Raw genomic sequence first — 12,187 nt, forward strand, 5'->3', positions numbered from 1 at the left:
AACAAATAAATACCTTAGTTTCAGCTTGCTGACATGAAGCTTTTAAGCATGAGAGACACCGTTTTGACTTTTAGCCTGGTCTGCTGGGGTCTACTGCAGGAGCTTAGTCTAAAACAAAGGCATACTGTAATTCTTATTTAACACTTCTAGGTCTATGTTAGAATGAAATGGTAGAAAAGTACCCAAGGCATCTTATAGTAGAGAGAATTAGAGGGGAAAAAATTCTTCCTGAACAACACTATTAAACAGATGAGGAAACTGAGGCAAAGGAAGAACAAATGAGGTGGACAGAACCAGAAATCCTCCGTGATCCCAGGATCAGACGCCTGAATGGGAGACCTTTCATTATGTTGTGTACTATTAGTGAGCAACAGTTTAAAATCAGTTGGCAAACAGTCTGGAATAATCTCCTGGTTTTGTTTCTCTGTTTTATCTGGTGTGTCTACAGAGCTGTGTGGTGCACAACAGCCAGGATAATAAAGAAGCTGGATCAAGACCAAACATAGCAAATCCAGTCTCGTGATTTATAAAAGGTTGCCCGTTGACCCTGGAAACCAAGGAGTTGGGGAGGAGGAAACTTGGTGACTCAACAAAAAAGTTAAAAACATAGTCATAAGTTACCATTAACTATCAAATATAAAGGAAGTCTTAGAAAAACTTTGTTTTCCTTTTTCATGTTGATTTTGAGAGAGCCAGAAAAAAAAATCTGTTTTTCAAGTGAAACTAGCTTTAGATTTCACTAGGATCTGAGCTTGTTTTTCTACTTAACTGAGAAAGAAGACAAAATGGAATTGGGGAACTAAATTCTAGAATCATAGTTCATTTAGATTTGTGTGCTATGACTGGACATGGGTTATTATTGTTATTTTTATGTTCTTTACATTTCTGTTTCCTCTGTTCTTTCTCAAGGAAGCAATTCCTTCTTCAGAGAAATTTCTTGAGGTTTAGCAGAATGAATGGAAAACATTTTTTTTTTTTTTTTTGCAAATATAGGGTCTTTGGTGAAACAACATGACTGAATATGCCCTTTGAAATGTGCTCTTGGCACCTCCCCTATAACCCAGTGTGTGGTTTTAGCTAGGCATCTTGTGGCTTTGTCTCAATTTTCATAAGGGAAGTGTTCCTTCTAGGGGAGAGGGGAAGGCTTCCACTTGCCTCTTCACACTTTAGCACTATTTTTCTGTTCTTTATAACTTTGGGCATCCTTTATTGCTTCTAAACTTCTTACCTCCCAATTTTATATCTATCATCCACCTTCTACCTCAATAGCATTATGCTTTTCAATTACTTTATCATATCAGTTATTTAAATTCAATTTTAAAATAATGATAATAAGTTGTCATTATTTTCCTTAATGGATGGGCTAGATGAGTTTTTTTCTTAGAATCTTGGGCTACAATATTTAAGGCTGTTGAGAATTTTCCTAACAATGATGGCAGATCTCTTGATGTTTTGTTTGATTGTGAAAAAACTGGATCTGTGGGTGATTCAGTCTTCTAGTTGTCTTCTCTTGGTTTCCCTCCTCCAGAGCAGGGTTTTTCTAAGAGCATCCCTATTTAGAATATGTTCCTTCACACTAAAAAGGAGAGAAGAAAAGGGAAATGGTGAGAAACAAACAAACCAAAAGAAAAGAGTGAAATCAAAAGAATGAGAGGATGAGCCAAACACTAGGAGAAAATATTTGCCAAAGATATATTGAATAAAGGACTTGTATCCAAAATACACCAAGAACTCTTAAAACTGAACAATAGGAAAGCAATGACCCCATTAAAAACCAGGCAATCTCAATAGATACCACCAAAGAAGATATTCAGTTCAAATGGAAATAAGCATATGAAAAGATGTTTCACATCATATGTCATTAGGGAATTACAATTAAAACAGCCTCGAGCTACCCCTATATACCTATTTGAATGGCCAAAGTCCTATTCATCAACAATACCAAATGCTGGTGAGAATGTGGAGCAATAGGAACTCGAATTCATTGCTAGTGGGAATGAAAAGTGGTTCAGTCAATTGGAAGACAGTTTGACAGTTTCTTGTAAAACTAAACATATTCTGCCATACAATCTAGCAATCATGATCCTTGATGTTTACCCCAAGGAATTAAAAACTTATGTTCACAGTCAAAATACATTCTACTGTCATGTATAACTAAGTGGAACAACAACAATTGTTTTTATGTCTATCAAAAAAATAACTTGTATTTTTCTACCTGTTTTGTTTATAGTTGCCAAAACTTGGAAGCAAGGGATATCAAATATCCCTCAGGAAATGAATGGACCCATACACAGTGGTACATACCGATGATGGACAATTATTCATCACTAAAAAGGAATGACCCATCAGGCTATGTGAAGACATAGAAACTTCAGTTCATATCTCTAAGTGAAAGAAGGCAATCTGAAAATCTGTATACTGTATGATAGCTGTATAACATTCTGGAAAAGGCAAAACTATGGTGACAGTAAAAAGATCAAAGGTTGGGAATTGGGAAGGATGAATAGGTGGTACATGAAGGATTTTTAGGGCAGTGAAACTGTTTTGTATGATACTACACTGTTATACATACTATATATTGTACATTTGTCAAAATCCATCTGATGCACAACACTAAGAATGAACCCTAATATAAACTATAGAGTTGGGGTGATAATAATGTGTAGGCTCATTGATTCCAACAAGTATACCAGTCTGGGATGGAATGTTGATAGTGGGGGAAGTTGTATGTGTGTGGAGACAAGAATTTATGGAAACTCTCTGCTTTCTTGCTCAATTTTTCTGTGAACCTAAAATTGCTCAAAAAAAAAAAAAGTTTATTAAAAAGAGAGAGAAAGAAAAGGCACAAAGTTAGGTGGACCAAAGTACGGAACCCACTGAACCCAGATTCTTCTGAGTATCTTGCTTACAATTTATCATATATTGTATTTTCATTGGCAATACAGTTACCTTTGTTTGCATGGAGGTTTGGTTTCAAGACCTTTGTGAATACTAAAATTCTTGGATGCTTAAGTTTCATATATAAAACTGGCATAGTGTTTGCATCTAGCTTATGGAAATGTTCCTAGATTGCTTACAACACCTACTATAATGTAAATGCTATATAAGTAGCATTTCTTAGGGAATAATGACAAGAAGAAAAAGACTGTATGTGATCAGACAGATGCAATTTTTTTTCTTGAATATTTTCATTCTACCATTGATTCCATGGATTTGGAACCTGCAGCTATACCCTGCAAACAAACCAACTGTTTGTAGTAAGATATCAGAGTCTAGAATGAGCTGCAATAGCCTTGTAAGGTTTCGTGAAGAAGAATTTTGGTTGGAGGAATAAAAGGTTTCAGAAGATAGAAGAGAAAGAATAAAAAGAGCCTAAGAAGAGGGAGAGAAGACTGAGCCAGGGGAGAGAAGCTCTGGCAATTGGAATCCATCTGCTGAGTAATTGTGGGAAATGCAGCTGGAAGGGAACTGGCATTCCATGTTTGCATGTTGGGTGTGCTGGCCAGCTTTCTGTTACTGGAACAAATATCTGATATAATCAGCTTATAAAGAGGAAAGGATTATTTTTGCTCATAGTTTGGGAGGCTTAAAAGTTCATGAGTGGTTTGGGGCCTGTTGCTCCCAGCACATCGTTGTGGGAGCACATAGAAGAGAGAACTGCTCACCTCATGGCAGCCGAAAGAGGAAGAGAAGGAGACTGGGTCCCATAATCCCTTTGAAGGTGCACCCCCAATGACCTAAAACCTTCCATTAGGACTTATCTCTTAAAAATTATCCACCTTCTAATAGTGTCATTCTGGAGACCAAGCTTTTCACACCTGAGTCTTTGGAGGACTTATGATCCAAACCACAGCATCATGTTAGAATGTACTATGGATTTTGTCTTCAAGGAAACTGCTGTAAATTTCTCCAAATCTGAGTTTAAAATAAAATGACTCTATAAGGATTAATCTGGCACTGTGGGTGAGTAAGAAGGAAGGAAACACCAGAGGCAGAAAGAGAAGTTCAAACCAGTTTCCTTCCTCCTCTTTTTGAAAATATGGATAAAGAAGATAAATTTCTTAAAGCTCTTTTTATTTATATCAATAAAAATAATACTATGTCTAATAGAAGTGGTTATAAGTGAAAAGAGGTAAAAGACCTATGCACTGAAGCTGATATCATAAAAAAAATCAATCGTGCTCCACTTGAGCCTTCCTAAACATTACACTGGGCTTCATCCTGGAAGGCTCTGGACTTCTAATGGCATGAAGTTGTTGTATTGTCCTAGTCATTGCTTTGGTAATACGGGTCACAGAAGGCAATACTAATATTTCTCTATTGTGACTACATACACATATCCTCACATGAAACTTGTGTGTGCTTGTGTGTCTATAATTTAAATTCCTCTATGTGCTTTTCAAGGCCCTCCATAACCTGGTAGCATCCCTCCAAGTCCTCTTCTCATCTTCCATATACTCTCTCTATTCTGTTCTGTTCGGTCTGAAGACACTGAATTTGCCCTGTTTATATCTTCATCAAAATCATTACTCAATTAAGATAAAGCATGTAGTAAAGTTATTTCTAATGAAAGCAGAACATGAAGTTAGTGCTAAGAAATTAATTTCAGTGAGTTTCTTAGATGCTTGACTGAAGTGCAGAGAAAGTTAGTACCATCTTCTTTATTTCCTCCTGCACTTTTATAAACTGAAAGAGATCTGGCACATCTATAGTAAGAAACAGATACCTGAAGGCAGACTCCATTTAACCCCAATTTTAAAAATGCATTAATCACCCTAGGAATTAATTCAAATCATCATGTGATCCCTATATGTATATTTTTTTCCTTCCTTGTTTTATTTATTTATGTAGATACTGGGGATTGAAACCAGAGATGCTTAACCATAGAGCCACATCCCCAGCCATTTATTTAGTTATTTATTTATTTAAGACAGAGTCTCATTAAGTTGCTTAGAGACTTACTAAGTTGCTGAGGTTGGCCTTGAACTTGTGATCCTACTGCCTTATCTTCCCAAATTAGTGGGAATACAAACTCATTGTGCCCAGCTCCTTCCTTGTTTTTTTAACCTTTCCCACAGCTGGGATAAAAGCAGTGGTAACTCTATGTCTGATACTATTAACATTCTGACACATTTAAATGAGAGAAAGAGAAAGGGAGGGAAGGAGAGAGGGAGGGAGGGGGAACAGAGCCGGGAATACTTAAAATGTTGTTTAAAGTATAGATGCTTTTCTAAAAGTGCAGCATATAACAATATACACTATTTCCTAGAAATATTTTCGTAACTTTAACTGCTCTATTCCTTAAAATTTACTTATCTAGAACTTGTATGAAAATGACTTACATAATTTAACCATGGTTTTATAAATCACATCTCTAAATATTTTGTATCTTATATTTTCTATGTATTTATTAACTACATCTAAGACATAAGTGCTATTTAAATCTAAATCAAAATGGGGGTGGGGGGACGTACTGGGCAAGAGTTTCAAAAGAAATAAAACAAATTTGAAATGTCTAAAACCCATAAATTTGAAGTCTCATGTTCTTATACTTAATAACCAGAGGACTTTGCCTTTTGTTCAAACAGTGTTCTAGCTAATAGAATGAAAGTACTGGAAAACAACTTTAAGAAGTCTCTGGTAGTTCTTTTTCTGCCTAGTCTAAGAACAGATTATAGTCCAATGTAATGGGAAGGTCATGCTTATTTAGACAGACTTTATTTTTTAAAAAAAAACACAACAAAATTACTTTTCTTATGATCATTTAAAAAAACTTCAAAAATCAAAGACATAGTTGAACTATTTTTGTTTCTTGCAGAAATGAGATCAATGGCAGCTATTTGTGGGCAGGTACTAAAGTAATCTTTTCAGCCTCAAACTTCAAGACACATTGCATCTGGCAATAGTTATTAAGCAAGGAAGAGATTCATAAAGCAGTGTAATTAATGTGATGAAAACAGTAGGGCTTTATTGCACACTTAGTCTATATAACTTCTGGGTGGTGGAACAACTCAGCTACTCACAGTGCTGAGAAGAAGTCAGTTTCCTTCTCAGGAATCATTTCCTAGATCAGCATGATGTTTCTGCCTAGTTAAACTGTCCATATTTTCCCAGTCCCTAGATGACACATAGAGCTGGGAAAGACCTCCCCATGAGTTACTTAGAAGAAAACCCTTAGAAGCAACTGGCACAGTCAACCTGTGTTGTCCAGACCAAATTCCTTCTCTTGCTTTCTAGGGTGAGTGGAGGTGAAGCGTGGACTTGAAAGCCCTGTTTCTTAAACTTGGGGAACACTTCAAGATCTTTGGACTGGTGAAAATAACTGGTTTTTATTTTCCTAGGTTTTGCCCTAATACTTTCAGTTTAAAATTTTTTAAGCATTTGCTTTAATGCTGAAGAGGAAACTTAAAAATATTTATTATCCTTTTAATAAAGTGATAGCTATAAAGCAAACTGGGAATTTATAACCAAAGGAGCTCTAGGTGGGATAAAATTATAAGAAATGAACTGTGCTGTGTGACCCATGCCAGGCTGTAAAGAAGCACGTTTCAGAGTCTCCCTGTACAGACTGATTCCTACAATGTCCTCAGATACAGAGGAGAGTATCTCCTTCCCCAATCTGCCTGGGTCCTGTGCTAATCAACTGGCTAAAGAATATGGGAAGTACAAACAGGTCCACCAAAGCAGGAGGCATATACTTAGATTTTTACATTGAATCTGATGTGATCAACTTCCTTGTACTTTGAGTCTTTGCATAATAGTGAGGACTTGTACCCAAGAGAAGCTTGTTTGTATTCTGAGTCAGAACATATCTAAAGAAACTGGTTGTGTCTGATCTTTCATCTAGTTTTCCTCTGACTTGTTTTAAGAAAAGGAGAAAGGTTTGATTCGTTAAAATTCAAGAGAACCAAGATTCAAATGTGTTGTGTAAAATACAAATGTAAAAACCCCTTTAAAATTTTTTAAAATAAATTTCCCTTAATGGATGTTTTGGACAGATAAAATAAGAGCAGAGTCAGGATATACCTTTTGAAGGCCAAGGGAGATTCATGTGTGTTAAATATATTTTTTTTTTTTTAAAGAGAGAGTGAGAGAGGAGAGAGAGAGAGAGAGAGAGAGAGAGAGAGAGAGAGAGAGAGAGAGAGAGAGAGAGAATTTTTTAATATTTATTTTCTAGTTCTCGGCGGACACAACATCTTTGTTGGTATGTGGTGCTGAGGATCGAACCCGGGCCGCACGCATGCTAGACGGGCGCGCTACCGCTTGAGCCACATCCCCAGCCCTGTTAAATATATTAAACACAAAAATTTCTCCTTAGGATAATCTTGGGTTTGGTCGATCACACTGCATAAAAGCCCTATAAATTCCATCTTAAAGAAGGTGCACAATCTAAACTAGATACCGTATGTTTAACTGCCACTTGATTTAAGAGACCACACGGAAGAGAAAAAAAAATAAAAGAAAATCTGATCAGATGCTAAAAGATATGTGAAAGAAGTGGTCTGCCTTTGGTTTTACCAATGAAAACGGCAAAGGAATGAAAAACAGTCAGCACCTCCTTCCCTTTTCTAAGTTCTGAGTTCAAGACAGAAAATTATTAAAGGAATGAACACAATAAGATACCCCCATCACACACATCCCCAAATAAAATTACATAGAACCGCAAGCAAACCTCTACTTTTTTTTTTTTTAAAGAGAGAGTGAGAGAGAGAGAGAGAGAGAGAGAGAATTTTTAATATTTATTTTATTTAGTTCTCGGCGGACACAACATCTTTGTTGGTATGTGGTGCTGAGGATCGAACCCGGGCCGCACGCATGCCAGGCAAGCGCGCTACCGCTTGAGCCACATCCCCAGCCCGCAAACCTCTACTTAACAGAAAATTTTTTAAAAAATTACTAGTGGTTCAAGAGAATTCACTTAAGAGAATTTCCCCCAAGGAGTCTAATCAGTTAAAACTGCAGAAGTTACTAATTGGGGTGTGGGAGGGGCAATACTCCAAAGTGACAGCATTGATATCAGGAAGAGGGCCTTTGTTCTACTTGACTCTTTTAGTGCCCTTGCCTGGGTCAAACTACAGATGGATCATGCTACACCAAATATGCCTAAACTAGTTTTTACTTTTCTTGGTTTGGTCAATTTTTAAACTTTGATACATATGTCTTTCTAAGAGTGAATTAATTACATTTTTCAGAGAGAAAGATGATGCTTTGGAGGCATGATAAAATGTTATGAATTATAGTCATTACAAAAAAAAATAGCATGGCCATCATTCTAAAACACCAAAGTTAGTTTTATGAAGAATTGGAGTGCATATAAATGAAACAAATATGTAAACTGTAGACAGAGTCTTAACAGCATTTAATTAAAGCAATTCGATTCAATGTTTTAAAAGACTTTTGCAATATTACCTATTACTTTTACAGAGTCATAATGGAGATGAGAAAGGTCCGTCGTTAATGGTAAGTAGGTGAGTGGTTGCAGAAGACTGTGCAAAGATAACAATAAAGAAAGAGAAAATTGGGCAGAGAGGGCATGGGGTATGAGATGTGGAAGAAAGGACTGATGTCATTAAGAACAAGTGGTTCTATCAGGCAGACATTTGAATTAATAAATCCTGTTGTCTAATGGAATGTACTCCCAAAAGAAAATAAGCAGCTCAGTTGGTTGCAGATCGTTTTCTAAGAAATTTTCTTACAGAGTTCCCAAGAATGCCAATATTTCAGAAGCTCTGATATCCATGATCAAACAGTATTTTAAAAGAACTGAGGAAGGAAGACAAGACTTGAAGTCATGACATAATGAATAAAACAAGATAGTGAAGAATCATTGCCAAACTGCAGTCAACCCTGTGCCAACTTGGTCAGAATAAACAAGATTGGGTTCTTAAATGATGCAGCAGTCATTTGGGGAGCTTTCATCTCTAAGCCAAACTGAAGAAGGCTGCTTTTAACAGGCTCCCTTTGCGAGGAACCTTAGGAAAGTCACCAAAAAAAAAAAAAAAAAAAAAAAAAAAAAAAAAGAGAGAGAGAGAGAGAGAGAGAGAGGAAGCCAAAGAGTGTTTTTAGCCTCACACATCCTGTGCTTTTTTTTTTCCTGCTGCTATTTTAAAAGATAAACATTACATTTGTGGTTAAGTTTGTTTGTTTGTTTGTTTGTTTCCAGGTTAAAGAAAACAATATGGTCATGAAAAGAAGAGACCTGAGATGCAGTTAATGACCTTGGAAATGCAGGCTCTTTTCCTGATTTCAAAAACAAAATTAAAACAAAGAAAGAAACATTTTTAAAAATATGGTTTTAAGAACAATGAGGCTCTTGAATCCATTAGGCCTACTGGTTCTAGAATGACTTAAACAAAAGACACTCTGTCTGCTGGGAAGCTCTGAGCAAAGAGATGGCCCACCTTGCTGTATAGCTGCAGTCCACTTTTAGGTTTCATTCAATTGGTATTTTGCAGGCAAGAAGTTGTGTTCATCTATTTTATGGAAACTAGACTGTTTCATATTATTTTTAGTTAGAAAATGAAAACAAATTTTATTTAGAAAGTATTTTAGTCTGTTTCATGCAGTTGTAAGAGAAGATGGGAGAACAGATTATTTATAAAGAAAAGAAGTATATTGGCTTCCAGTTCTGGAGACTGGGAAGTCTGAAATCAAGGGGCCACATCTGGTGAGGGCTTTGTGTCCATCATGCCATGGTGAAGGGCATTGCATGGTGAGAAAGCAGGTGTGGGCAAGCTTAGCTCTTTCTCTTCTTATAATTCCACTAATCCCATCACAGGGGCCCCATCCTCATGACCTCCAAACAGCCCACTTCCAAATACCACCAATATATATATATTTAGGCACTAGGTTTTCAACACATGGACTTTTTTTTTTTTAAAGAGAGTGTGAGAGAGGGGAGAGAGAGAGAGAGAGAGAGAGAGAGAGAGAGAGAGAGAGAGAGAGAAAGAGAGAATTTTAATATTTACTTTTTTAGTTTTTGGCGGACACAACATCTCTGTTTGTATGTGGTGCTGAGGATCGAGCCCGGGCTGCATGCATGCCAGGTGAGCTCGCTACCGCTTGAGCCACATCCCCAGCCCCAACACATGGACTTTTGAGGAACTCATTCAACGGTAACAGGAAGCCAGTAGAGTTTTCTTGTGGGCTTAAAGGCAATCCCACTTTACCACCAGGTTAACTTCTGTACTTAGATTTCACAGATACCAAAAGTGGCCCTTATTTTATCCAGGACTCTGCTGTCATCACACAGGACACTACTAAAAGCTAAGCTATCATTTCCTGGTAGATCAGATAATTGGAGAGGTGGAGATGAACCTATGTGGGAATGGTTGGGACAGTGGGTGGAAATGCCTGCTGTTCTAGATAGATCTTGAGAAAGGACTCAATCTGCTGATAACAATCACTGAAAGGTGTTGCAAAGTGGCTTCCTTGACACAGTCTACAAGTGATTGACCTGGAAGGGTGCCTTTACTGCAGAATTGGAAGACAAAAAGGATTCCAGGAGATCCCAGGTATATGGTCTTATATAACTCCCAAAACAATGTACTGATCAGCCTTGTATTGGTTTTTAATAAAATTTTAATGTAATTGCTCTAACAAATTATCACAAACTTTATGAGATATATGTAATTTCACAGGTCTAGAGGCTAAAAGTCCTAAAGCTGTGTCACCAGGCTGAAATCAAGATATTAGCAGGGTTGTGCTCTCTCCAGAGATTCTAGGGGAGAACCGGTTCATTCCTGGTTTCAGTTTCTGTGGATGCTTTTTTGGGGGACTTCATCACTCTAGTTTTCAAGGCCTGCACCTTCCAATTTTTCTCTGCTCCTTCACATGCTCTTAAATCATATGAAGATCAGAGAAGAAATCAGAACTATTGCTAAAATGGGTAATATTGCTAGAGATAAATTGCACATGCTTGAAAATGTTCAGGGGTTGATGTTCTAACACCTGTTCCATTCCAAATCATATTAATAGGGTTTGGCTCTGAACTGGGCATATATTCAATTTTTTTCCATGGAGCCTAAATGTGAAGCAATACCTTTTTTTCTATCAAAGAATTAAAAGAGTAGATGGCCTCTCTTCTTCATCTAGACTTTGACATATCTGGATATGATGCTTGTGATTATTTATCAATATTTGCAAATCAAAGAGAAGGATAGAGCCTGGGTCTTTGATGGCATTATTAAATGATATATTGAGAAACTTCACATCTTACTCTATTCAGACTTTCTATTGAGTTACTTAAGACATTTCCTCTATGTTGTTAAAAGAGATATGCATGCTGTGTTAGTTATCTATTGCTAGATAACAAACCAACCCTAAATTTTATGGTTTATAACAATTATTAATTTTACTCATACATCTTTAATTTGGGCATGGCTCAGCTGGGATGCCTTACCTCTACCCACCCCCACTGCCTCCCCCGCTTCCTATCACTGCGGTGGTGTGGCTAGTTTGGGCACTGAAATGTGTGCTTTCAAGATGACTCACTCAGGTGACTCGCACATTGGTGCTGGCTGTCTACCGAGCTCAGCCAGGGCTGTGGGCTGGGCCTCTGCATAGATTCCTTGAGCTTCCCCACAGCATGGTGGCTCAGTTCCAAGAGCAAGAATATTGAAAGAACCCAAGAAGAAACTGTATTACCTTTTGTAATCTCACCTGAGGTCACACAGTTTCACTTCTTCTGAAGTCACAAGCCAGCCAGATTCAAGGAAAAGAACATAGCTGTCACCCCTCAATGAGACAAGTGTCAAGGAAGAATGTGTGACTTTGGTTGTTGCAGACAGATTGGGAAAGTATACTCTGCCACAAATATTTTCATACATGAAAGAACACAGATAGGATGTTAGATATGAAATGAGAGAAAGAGTCGTAATGTGGAAAAAAAAAAAAAGTTAGGGATGGGGTGTAGGTCAGTGATACCTTGCATGCTTTAGGATGTCTCAAGCCCTGGGTTCAATTCCCAGTACTAAAAAAAAAAACAAAAATCTAATTTAGAAACTTCCAAAAGAATAAATATATTTGAGTATCATATTTGGCTTGGCTAATGGTGCATTATAAATTGATTAAAGTTTTTTGGAAAAATGTTTAACAGTGTTGATATTCTGACACAATATAAAAATATATAAGTATCCAAATACTAACAAGATGTTAGTAAACATGATGATTTTATGGTTTAATAAGT

Source organism: Urocitellus parryii, chromosome 2 (genome assembly GCF_045843805.1).
Source record: "Urocitellus parryii isolate mUroPar1 chromosome 2, mUroPar1.hap1, whole genome shotgun sequence".
In the NCBI taxonomy this organism is placed as follows: domain Eukaryota; kingdom Metazoa; phylum Chordata; class Mammalia; order Rodentia; family Sciuridae; genus Urocitellus; species Urocitellus parryii.